The following is an 11,095-nucleotide window of genomic DNA, read 5'->3' on the forward strand; positions in this document are numbered from 1 at the left end:
TCAGTGAGCGCAGTGGACACAGCCTGCCCCCTGGTGGTCAGCACCGGCATGACAGCCCCAGGCAGGGAAACCAGAAAACAAAACACACACCTTTGTTTGGGTGTAGTCAAGGCAGCAGCCCTCCCTGGCCCTAGGGCGGCACAGGGGCAGGACCTGCGGGCTCCAGGGGCGATGTGAGGACTTCAGAAGCCTCCCTTGTCCCCCGTTCCACCTCTCCCGTCCCGGTGCCCAGTTCATTCCTAAGGCTTCCTCACCCCAGCCAAGGCACTGCCTCTGGAAGCCCTTCCTAATGAGGCCCCGGGGCTCCGACAAGGAGGGTCTTGACCTCGGTCCCCACACCAGGGTCTGCTGCTTGGCCACGTGCTGCAAACCCAGGTCCTTGGTCCTCCAAGCCCTCAGGCTGCCCTCTGCTCAGAAGGACCTTGAGGGAGGAGAAAGCATTTTCCCAGGACCAGGAGCATCTTGGGGCAGGGGTGGAGGTCCAGGGCCAGCAGACAAGCCTGTGGGACCCTTGGGACACCACTTGTATGCAGCCCAATTTACCCAGGAGTAAGCTGAGGCCTGTCCTGTAGCCCCCTCCCACTAGCGGGGTGTCTCCTTCTAGCTCCAGGCTTGTGGTGGACACAGGACCCCAGACCCAGTCTTCTCCGGGTGCCCCGGGGAAGTGCCCAGCCCAGGCAGCCCCCTGGGTACCCTGGAGACCCGGCTGGTCATCAGACTGGCACGTCTCCCCACCCCACGTATGAGCCCTGGTCATGCTGCCAGCCCACTGGGCGCCCCTGCCCAGGTGGCAGAGCTGCCTCCAGTCCCCTTCTTCTTGCCCCGGTGTCACCTCCCCCCTCCAGGGTGTACTCCCCTTGAGCCGCTGCCAGGTGGTCAGTGTGCGTGTGTGCCTGTGTGTGTGTGTTTGTGTGTGTGTGTGCTTGCCTGTACGGTCTGGGGACATCCAGATATAACAGCCCCACCTCGTATGGGGTTGATAGGGATCCGATGGGATCTCAGGGGTCTCATTCCCAGGGTGATCCCCAGGGGAGGACTGAGTTTGGTTTAGGACGGAGACCCCCACTGCTTGGACTCTGCCCACCTCACGTATCCTGGGCCGGTCCCTGGCCTCAGTCTCCCACCTGGCCCTGAGGTTGGGCGTGGAGTGACGTCAGCGTGGACAGGGCCCAGGCTCTCCTCCTGGGTGGATGGAGAGGAGATGGGCCAGGCACACAGGCCTCCCTAGCAAAGGGCAGCTGGGTCTCGTGTCCTCGGCCTGGCACGGCTGTGTGCCCTCCCCGGGGGGCTCCGTGCCACTGATCCCGTGTGCACCCTGCCTCCAGACCGCTGCCCTGTAACCCCAAATCCTGTGAGCCCTCGGATCAGCCTCACCCCAGCCAGTGGGCTGCAGACTTGAGGGCCGGGTGGGTTGGACACGCGGGTACATGAGTGTCGCCGAATGTCCCTACACCGTCCCAGCTGTCACAGACCCCACGCTCCCCCCCAGGGTCCAGCTGGGTGCACGGCCGGGGGAGGGGGCCTGGAGGAGACGGTGGACACCAAGTACGGGCAAGGAGAGGATCGGCCTGTCACCTCCCGCCTCCCCCTCCTTCTCTCCACCTCCTCCCACGGTCTTCCTGCCAGAACCCGGGACACAAGGGGCAGCCTGTCCCTGGCTGCAGCCCTGGCCGGGTCAGAGGGGTGGGAGGGAGCCCAGGAAGGAGGGGGCACATCGTGGGGATGTCTGAGTGTTGGGGGTCGTTAGAGTTGCTAGGGACACCCCGGGGTGCTCACTGACTTCACCCCTTCTTATACATGAACTGCGGCCCCGGGATCAAGGGCACTCAGCTCTGAGTGACTAAGGCCAGCCGTGAACGGGAACAAGGGACTCAGTCTTCACCCTCATGGAGCCCTGCCCTGACCATCACAGGTCTTGTCCTGGGTTGGGGCTCCCCCAGCCAGGTGACCCCCGTGCCTCCTGCTCACCTTCCTGAGATGGGAGTCACGGACCCCATTATCAACGGAGAAAATGAGGCTCTGACCCCCACCACGTGAGCTTGTGGGTCACAGGGCTGGGACATGGCCCTATTGTGGGTTTGCCCCCCGGACAATCTGACCCAAAGCCTGAGCTCGCACGGGAGCCTGAGGAGGCTCCAACCCTGGAGATGAGGACGTCCTAGGTGGGGGCCATGGGAGGGGCGGTGGCCGCAGGAGCCTCTGAGGGGCCGGGGCTCCGTGGGCTCCCTGGGGGAGGAAGGCCCTCGGGAGGCCGGAGTGGGGTGAGGGCTGCCCACAGGGGAGGGCGTCTGGACCAGCTCACGCAGGGCGCCGGATGTTGGGCCTGGAGTCGGGGGTCACTGCAGGTCGGGGAGGGTGGGGTGCTCTGCCTCTGTGGCCCCCAGCAGCTGACTGTGGGGGAGACGCCGTCCCACCGCTTAGGCTGTGAGCTCGAGGGCGGAGTGGTGTCTGGGCTTCACCATCGTGTGCGGGTGCCTGCACACAGCAGCAGACAGACACGGGTGCTGACGCGTGCGGGGATGAATGAATGCACACGAGGCTGCGGCTCCCATCTGTCGTTGTGAACAGCGGGGCCCGCGTCATGCGGCTCGGGGACGGTCCCAGTGAGTCAGCGAGATGTGAAGTGTTAGTCCTCACCCGGCACAGTTTGAGGGCTGAGAATCCAGCAGGGAACGGGACGGGGTGTGTGCGCCTGGGGCTGACCGGAGCGGGTGCCGCTCGAGCCGGGCATAGACGTCAGAAATACGTCGCTTGCGGGTGTTCTCGTCGGCCCTCCCTCTCCGGCTGGGGACGTGGTGGCCGCCGGCCTGCAGCAGAGGGAGTAGCGGGAGGGAGCGGAGTCCACACGGCCCCCAGGCGAGGGGCAGGGGCAAGCACAGAGCTGACGAGGAGGGGCAGGGAGAAGCGCCCGGGGCCTGCAGCCTGCCCGTCTGGACACGCGTGGGGGATAAGCAGGTGACCTCTAGCCGGTCAGTCCCTGGAGCCCCGACACTGGGGCGTCCGAGGGCGATGCCGCGGAAAGCCAAGCACCCTTTTCCCAGTCTGATGCCGACTCAAACGCCCAGGACCCACCTGGGAGCCAGGGGAGGTGGAGGTCAGCGGTGGGATTATGGGGTGTCTCCGGGCCCATCACTGTTCTTTTTCTCATTTCTAACATCCTGTAGGAAATATGCCAGTAACTGGAACAAGGTATCACACACGATGTCTGCATAACACCCTGTTCTAGATTTTCTGAAACGAGATCCTCTACAATGAGGGTCATGGCAGACGCTGGACCCCGGCCAGCATCCCGGCGGGAGACACCGTGGCTGGCGTGCAGGGTCTGGGGCGGCAGGGCCGCCTGGCGGGGGCGGGGATGTTGGGGGACGCACATCTCCCCCGGAAACCTGCTGTGTTTCTTGGGTCTCAGCCCTCCCCGCAGTGTCTACATTTTGTATTCCACCTGAAACTGGCCCAACCTTTCGTTCCAGAATTTCACATGGCCAGCAACAGCCGGGACAGAGGAGTGAGCGCACAGGTGTTTCCTACAGCTGCCCTGGGCCAGTGCCCGCCTTTCCTGGCTTGTTTCCCAACTGTCCCCGAGGGCCTGAGGTGGAAACACATCGCTCACCCAGCCTGGGGGCAGTGTGGGCTCTCAGCAGGGCTGGAGGGTAGCAGGAGGCAGGGGGTGGGGACGCCGGAGGCAGGGGTGGGGACACTGGGGCAGGACTGGGGCCCTCCAAACAGGGCAGGGGAGGAGATGCAGGCCTGGGGCAGGGGAAGGGAGGCTCGGGCTCAGATCGCGGGCCTCTGTCCTCACTTAGCCGAGTCCTGGGACCCAGCTGGGAGGGCGTGCACCCCACCCCGGAGACTCCGCCCCTCCTGGTCCCGTGTGGCGCAAGTCCGTGAGGGTGTTGGAAGGGTTCCTCCGGCCACTGTGGGGCCTCGTCGTGCGCACTGGGTGTGCGCAACCTGTTGCAGGGCGACCCGTGCCCGCCCACAGTTTGCAGCCCTTGCTCGGCGCTCAGCCGGTGCCCAGAGTCCACTTAGGACTTTCTGGTGCTGGGGTAGGTCTGGGTGCCCTTCGACTGCCCAGCTGCCCCGGGGGACCGGGGATCCTTTCCCTGTCCCCGGGCCTTTGTCTTGCACTGTCCTTGTTTGTGTATGAAGGGACCGGCTGGAGACCTCCGTCCCTCCATGGAGGATCGGGGACCCCCGTCATCCAGCAGGTGAGAGGGCGCATCCTCGGCACCAAGGGGAGCACCGTCCACCACCACTGCCCTCGACCCCCTCGGGGCGCCTGGGGGCAGGGGCACACCTGAGGTCATTTTTCCTGTAATGACCTGGTAGCAGGTGCCCAGCTGTAGCTAGGGAGGCTGTGTTGGGCCTTTTCTATACACAGAATAACGCAGATGTGCTGGTTTCCGAAGGCTCCTTTAATGCAGCTGATGCTGTCAAGGTTCACCCTGAGTGCGGCATGGACTGGGAGTTCAGTCGGTCTCAAGCCTGATCATGTTCTTCAAATCGTGAGATCATGACCTGAGCTGAAGTCTGACGCTCAACCGACTGAGCCACCCAGGCACCCCTGCATTTCCCATTTTTAAATTGGATGCGTAGTTTCTTCCTGTTGAGTTGTAAGATTTAATATACATTCCACATGCGAGTCTCTTAGGATATATGTCCTTAGCCGATTCATTGTCCCATTCAGTAGGGTGCCTTCTAGCTTTCGGGATGCTGTCTTTCAGTTCACCTACTTGTAGTGTTTCTTTTTGAGAGAGAGAGAGAAAGACAGAGTGCAGGTGGGGGAGGGGCAGAGAGAGAGGGAGACAGGGAATCCGAAGCAGCTCCGGCTCTGAGCCATCAGCACAGAGCCCGATGCGGGGCTCGAACCCACGAACTGTGAGATCGTGAGCTGAGCTGAAGTCGGCCGCTCAACCGACTGGGCCCCCCGGGCGCCCCCGATTTTGTTGAACGGACGCGTGGCATTCAGTCAGTTCCGTATGTACCTCGATGATTGGGTAGCTGTGTGTATGGCCGAGTGATCACGCAGCAGGTCCCGTTATGTCCATCTGCACACGTAGTTGCACATGTTTTCTTGTCACAGAGACTTTTCAGATTTACCCCTTTGCAGTTTCCACACGTGCAATGCACTATTAACTACAGTGACCACGCTGCACATCACGTCCCTAGACTTATTTATTTTATCACCGGCAGCTTGTACCTTTCGCCCACCTTCCCCGGTTCGCTCATCCCTTAGCCCCTGCCTCTCGCAACCACCAGTGTGATCGCTCTGTCTGTGAGTTCTTTGAGCTCTGTTTTTAAGATCCCACTTGCAAAGGAGATATGACATTTGGGGAACAGAAGTTCCCTTCTGTTTCTGCTTTGAGCGTTCGTATCACGAAATGGTGTTGGATGCTGTCAAGCGTTTTCTGTACTTAGTGGCGATCGGATGTTACAGCAGCTTGAAAACCACGAAGTCGTGTCGCTTTCCCTCTTCTTCTGTCTTTCTCCCTCACACAAACACACAGAGCTTCTCTGGAAGCTCATCAGGATCCGGATGGGAGTTCTTTGGTCCTGGTTCTCCTCATTCGGGCCGCTGTGTGCCTGGGGGTGGGCCCCTTCAGATGACACGCCCCACAAGGGACAACTAGAAATCAAAATAGTAACGATAATCTTCCAGGTGGTGGCTGCCTCTGGCATGCATATGCCATAATTTCCTCTTCTCTGTCCCGACTATAGAGTGAGAATGTTTAGCATCAATGGAGACGACTGTACGGGAAACAGAGCATATCAAGCATGTGTCCCAATGGGTAATGACAAGGAGGCAAAACCCCCTGCTCACCCGAGACGCATGTCAGAGGGAATACAGCGTCTTCTGTACCGACTTCCTTTGTGGAAGACCACGTTCCGAAAAGACCGTTTCTGGCTTGTTTTCTGAGGCCTCGCGTCGGGAGGCCCGCTTTTCTCTTCCGGGAGTCTGGGTGCTGACGGTGTTTCCGGCCGGTCTCGCGAGCGGCAGCTCTGAGCCCACAACCTGGCCTCTTCCAGGTAAGAGGGCTTGGGGGGTCACCTGTGTCCTCAGCCAGGAAAGCATCAGCCACGCACTTCTCGGCATTCCCGGGAGGTGCCCGCAGAGCCCAGTACGCACCACGAGGCCTGGACCGGGGAGGCACTTTGCACGCTGCGTGGCGCTCGGTCTCTAAGGCCCGCAAGTGACAGGGACTCTTAAAGTGGGAACGGGAAGGCAGTTTAGCTGTGGTAGTTGAGGTTCTCCAGGTTAAGCTCCAAAGAAAGAGAGTGAGAAAGTCATCCCCCCTCCTAACGTAGCACAGCTGTCCCACGTACAGTTCAAACCATACACATCCTCTCCCCGAGGAGGATGCTGAGCTCTCAGGGGACGTCCACGCTTGTCTTCGATATCCTGTGACTTACATCCTATGATGTGAAGTGAGCCGTTATTAATGCATCTTATATGATGTTACACGATAAGATGTTACACGATAAGAAGGAAGGGAAGAAAAGAAAGGTATTTGACATTCACGCATACGGTCTACAGGTGAGGAAGACGCCCTGGGGTGGATCCTCGGGCTGGGGCTTCTCTGCGCGGCGCTGGAACGTGTTCTGGTTTTGCAAAGGCACGTGGGAAGGCGCTCACGTGGCCAATTTTCGTCCTCCTGTGGCACCAGTGCTGACCACGGTGCTGGCTCGACCCCCGGCTCAAAGCTCGCACCGCCTTCAGGGCCAGCTCTTTGGTACCGAATCCGGAGTTAGAGGCGTCTCCGGCACAAGCCCAGCAGCAGATAGAGCGGCAGGTAGGGAGCGCGGGCCGGCTCTCCCACCTGATCCAGTGTCAAGTCCAGAGCTGTTGTTCTAACATCGGCTCACGTGAGAGCCCCGGAACCACGGCCAGCTCCAGCACCGGCTCCAAGACCAGCGGAAGGGCTGGAACAAGCACAGGCACCCGCGGTATCACCGGCTGCAGAGACTGAGGCAGCTCTGTCGTCAACCGACTTGCCAGGTCCGGCACCAGCCAGCTCTGGAGTGTGGGTCGGACCGACGTACATTCCAGACCAACGGACAAGGCAGGAGCGAACTAGACCTGGTCCTCATCGCTCCCGGCAGCACGACTAGAGCTACAGGCATCTCGAGGGCTGGAACCGTCTCCAGAGCCAGCGTCAGCACCGGAAGTGGCTTCAGCGCCAGATCCCACCCTAGAGCCAGCTCCGGCACCAGCTCAAGAGCTTGAGAGACCTGCAGAGCCAGCCAGCTCCTGCCGAAGCTCCAGACCCAGAGTCAGTCTGAGCCCCGGCCTCTGCGTCTGAGCCACTGCCACAGCTGGTTCTGTCACCACCTCAGAACTAGAGCCAGAACCGGCTCCAGAGCATGAGGTCAAGCCACTTGCCAGCTCGAGTCAACTCCAGGTCTGGCACTGATTCAACTGCCGAGATCGAGGCCAGTCCAGCTTTAGCTGCGGTGCCAGGTCCAAGGTCAGGGTCGGTGTTCTCCCACCAGCCAGCCCTGGCTCGATGCCGGCTGTAGCGCTGCCTCCAGAGACGGCGGCCGCTCTCTCGCCAACTGCAGTGTCAGCCCCGGTGGTCGTTCCAGTGCCCACTTTAGAGAGAGAAGCTGCTCGAGCCCCATGTAACGCCGGTGCCAGGGTGCAAGGAAGAGCCAGCTCCAGCATCGGCTCCAGCATCGGCTCCAGAACTAGAGTCAGGACCGAGTTGAGGGTCAGAGCCTGCAACAGCAGCAGTTCTCATACCGGGTCCGGAGCAGAAGCCCCCGCAAGTGCCAGCTGCTGCGCCAGCTCCAGAGCGAAAGCTGCCTTGGGCACCAGTGGTAGACGCAGAGCCGATGCCACCTCCGGACAAAGAACCAGCTCCGGCACCGACATCCCAGCCACGTCCCGCTCTGGCACCGGCTCCGTCACCGCCTCCCGTGCCGGAGCCCGTGTCCGCTCCAGCGCCGGCTCTGGTTCCGCAGGTGGAGCCAACGCCGGGGCTCCGACCGGCTCCCCCGCCGGTTTCCCCACCAGCCGGAGGGCCAGATCCAGGACCGGCGATGCAAGCGGGGCCCCCGGCACCGGGTCCGGCATCGCAGCCGCGACGAGAGCCAGCTCCGAACCAGAGCAGCTCCAGCACCATGGACAGCTCCCGCAGCGGTTCCGGGATCGGAACCCCCGGGACTCTGGCACCAGCTGCGTCGCTCGCACTGGCTGCACGGCCAGCTGCACTTCCGGGGCCAAAGCTGAAGCCGCTTCAGCACCCGCTCAGGAGCCAGAGCCAGAGCCAGAGTCTACAGCAGAAGCTCTAGCTTCAGCTCCAGAGCCATATCCGGCTGCAGAAGCAGGTCTGGGTCCTCTCTGGAGGTGCCTGCGGCTCTAGCACCTTCCCTAGAGCTGGAGCCACGTCCAACACCGCCTCTTGCCCCAGCTGCAGAGATGGGGCCGGCTCCGGCTTCAGCCCTGGGGCCAGTTCCGGGATTAGAGCCCCCGTTCGAGCCAGAGCAGCTCCAGCACCAGCTGTGGAACTACCCACACGAGGGTCCGCTCCTTCCTTGTCAACCGCCACCATCGTGGGGGCCAGTATGGGGCTGGGGTCAGGACGGTCTTTGCTGGGCCGGCCACCCCAGGTACCCTGGTCACTCCACTCAGAGCTCGCCTGCCCGATCCCTCCTGGAGATCATAGTCCCGGGGCTCTGCACCCCCGTTTTCCCAAGCAAGGATCTCAGTGGCCCAGGAGACCGTGGAGGTTGAAAGCCGAGGCTTGTACCTGACAAATGATATAAAATTTGACCCAGAAAGTCCACTTGACGGCTTGTGTCCTGAAAAAGGAGAGATTTATGCACACAGTTGATCCCTTGAGGAAGCTGGGAGTGAAAACTCACAAACGGCCCATGTTCCAGGGCTGGGGCGCTTTGGAAATTCTGATGTGGGGACACAGGGTGCAGAGGAAGAGACTTGAGTGGCCAGCACCCAGCCCCGGGGAAAGCTGGTTCGGGAAGAGCACCTACCTGGCCCCCGCCTCACCCCACACGCTGCACCAGAGTTTCTCCGCTGGTCCTGGGACGAGCCCTGCTGGGGGAGGGTCCGCGCCTGTGGCCACGGATGGGGCCTGCGCTCTGTTGTCCAAGAGAGGGGTGCCGGTCACACTTCTCGCTGTGGATCGGCTGGGGCCTGTGCTTCCTCACATTGTCACCTGGGCTGCGGGTCCCCAGACCAGAAACCTGCCCGTCTGAAGGTGCCCAGCGCTGCGTCCCTTGGGTTTCACTTGCCCGAGTCCCTCCCCGGGACGTTCCGCATCTCTGACGCCTGCTCCCATGGGGGCTGCCTCCCCTTGGACTGGGACGGGTCTGGCCTCCATCCCGGGGAACGCACTGGCTTTGGAGCATTATTTGGTGCAGAAGCCTGTGAACCGTTCGGGCCCTGGGTCATGAGGGATGCTCTCCGCTCCGTGATGTGACCGTCCGGCCTTCTGCATCTCCCGGTTTCTGTTTGGGCCACGGGAGGACCAGCCGTGTCCTCTCTGGTGTCAGGCTGTGGTGTCACGGCACAAACAGGGGTCTCCACCCTGAGACTGTGCCCATTGTAACCGAAGGGGCCTCTTTTAACCCACCTAATCTTTAATCCATTGTGATTTCAATATCAAAGGACAAAAAGTCTATTTCAAACGAACACAAAGTACAAAAATGAATCTGTCTCGTCTGAAAAGTTGGTTCAGACCCAAAGGTATCTCTGGCGAGATTCCACTTGACGGAAACCTCCAGAGTAGGTAACGGAACACCGAGAGAAAACAGACTCGGGTTCCCAGGGGCTGGAAGGGACACGAATGGGGAGTGAGGGCTCCGGGTACATGGTGACCCTTGGGGACCGAGATATTCTGCAGCAAAATTCTGTGGCGTGGTTCACAGAGTCGTGAGCGTACCCCGTGCTCAGGAATTGCACAATATAAAATAAATAAATTTTTATTGAAGATTAATGTGGATTTTAAACAAACCATGAACAAATAAAGTACCACCTAAAATGTAGTGGAGAGAAAGGATAAGGGAGAAGAGGAAGAGTCATTCTGGTGGCGGGGTCGGCGACTGGGACTGGAGCAACAATTAGAAATACAATAAACACCCCTCGAAGGCCTTTGGGCCCTTGATTTGTGGCCGGAATCCATACGGGAACAAGGGCGGTGGCAGGAACGGTGTCGGGAGCAGAAGCAGGAACCAGCTGACACTGTTCAGGTGCCCGCTGTCCCAGCACAGGTTCCAGGTCACCTGCTGGCTCTCCGGCCCCTGCAGGAGTCGCCCCAGACTCCACCCCTGCCTGCAGAGACGCCGAGGACCCGGATGCCCTTGGGTCGGGCTCTGGAGCCGCACCGGCTTCTGGTCCTGCCCCGGACTCTTGAGAAGGAAACAGAGTGATGGTTGCAGCGGCTCCAAGGCCTCAGGGTGAGAGGAGGGAAGTTCCCCCCGCCCCCCACCCACCCAGCGACAGCCTCTCCAAGGGCCTTTGCAGACACACAACTCACCCCAGAGCCTCCCCGAGAAGCCGCGGCCAGGAACCAACACCAGAACCTCTGCCCCCCTGCAGGCCGCAGCCCGGGCTCTCAGTCTCTGCTCCTGGCCCCACACGAGCCCCCGGGGGCTCCTCTCTGGGTGGCCCAGCACCGCCCGGACCCCGTGAACACACATCTCCCACCCCAGCCTTCTCACCCTCGGGCTCTGGCTCCGGGGGCTCCGGGTCCTGATCCCAGGACCCGTGAACCAGGACCCTGTGCGGGGGGGCGGGGGGGCCGGGGCGGTGAAGGAGGCCTTCCCAGGTCATCTCCAGGCTCTGCTTCCCAAGACCTCCTTGCAGCCACTCTCTCCCTGGGTCCAGGTTGGCCCTCCTGGGCGACGGGGCACACGCACAACTCTGTAGGGCTTGTGTATCGGGATTCGGCCAGACGTTTCCCAATTTCATCAGTTGATTTCTGTAAAGACAGTGACCCGCGGCTGTCCCGGAGACATCACAGCCCCGGCCGGCCATCCTCAGTGTCCTTCCACCCTCTCCACCTATGGCTCCCAGATTGGACACAGACCTGAGTGTGCATAGACCTGCACCTGGGACACAGTGACATCCACCTAC

The 11,095-nt window shown here is 61.2% G+C and overlaps 1 long non-coding RNA gene across 1 annotated transcript; it reads right to left on the reverse strand.

Moving 5' to 3' along the window:
* Positions 1-9,926: 9,926 nt before the first annotated feature.
* Positions 9,927-10,759, reverse strand: LOC109261727 (uncharacterized). The gene is made up of 2 exons (XR_002077499.2): positions 10,681-10,759; positions 9,927-10,368 (listed from the first exon to the last, which is right to left on the reverse strand). It is a non-coding gene; the product is annotated as an uncharacterized LOC109261727 (long non-coding RNA).
* Between the last annotated feature and the right edge of the window lie 336 nt (positions 10,760-11,095).

The sequence above is a fragment of the Panthera pardus genome, unplaced genomic scaffold, assembly GCF_024362965.1.
Source record: "Panthera pardus isolate Hobbes unplaced genomic scaffold, ASM2436296v1 HiC_scaffold_20, whole genome shotgun sequence".
Classification (NCBI taxonomy): Eukaryota; Metazoa; Chordata; class Mammalia; order Carnivora; family Felidae; genus Panthera; species Panthera pardus.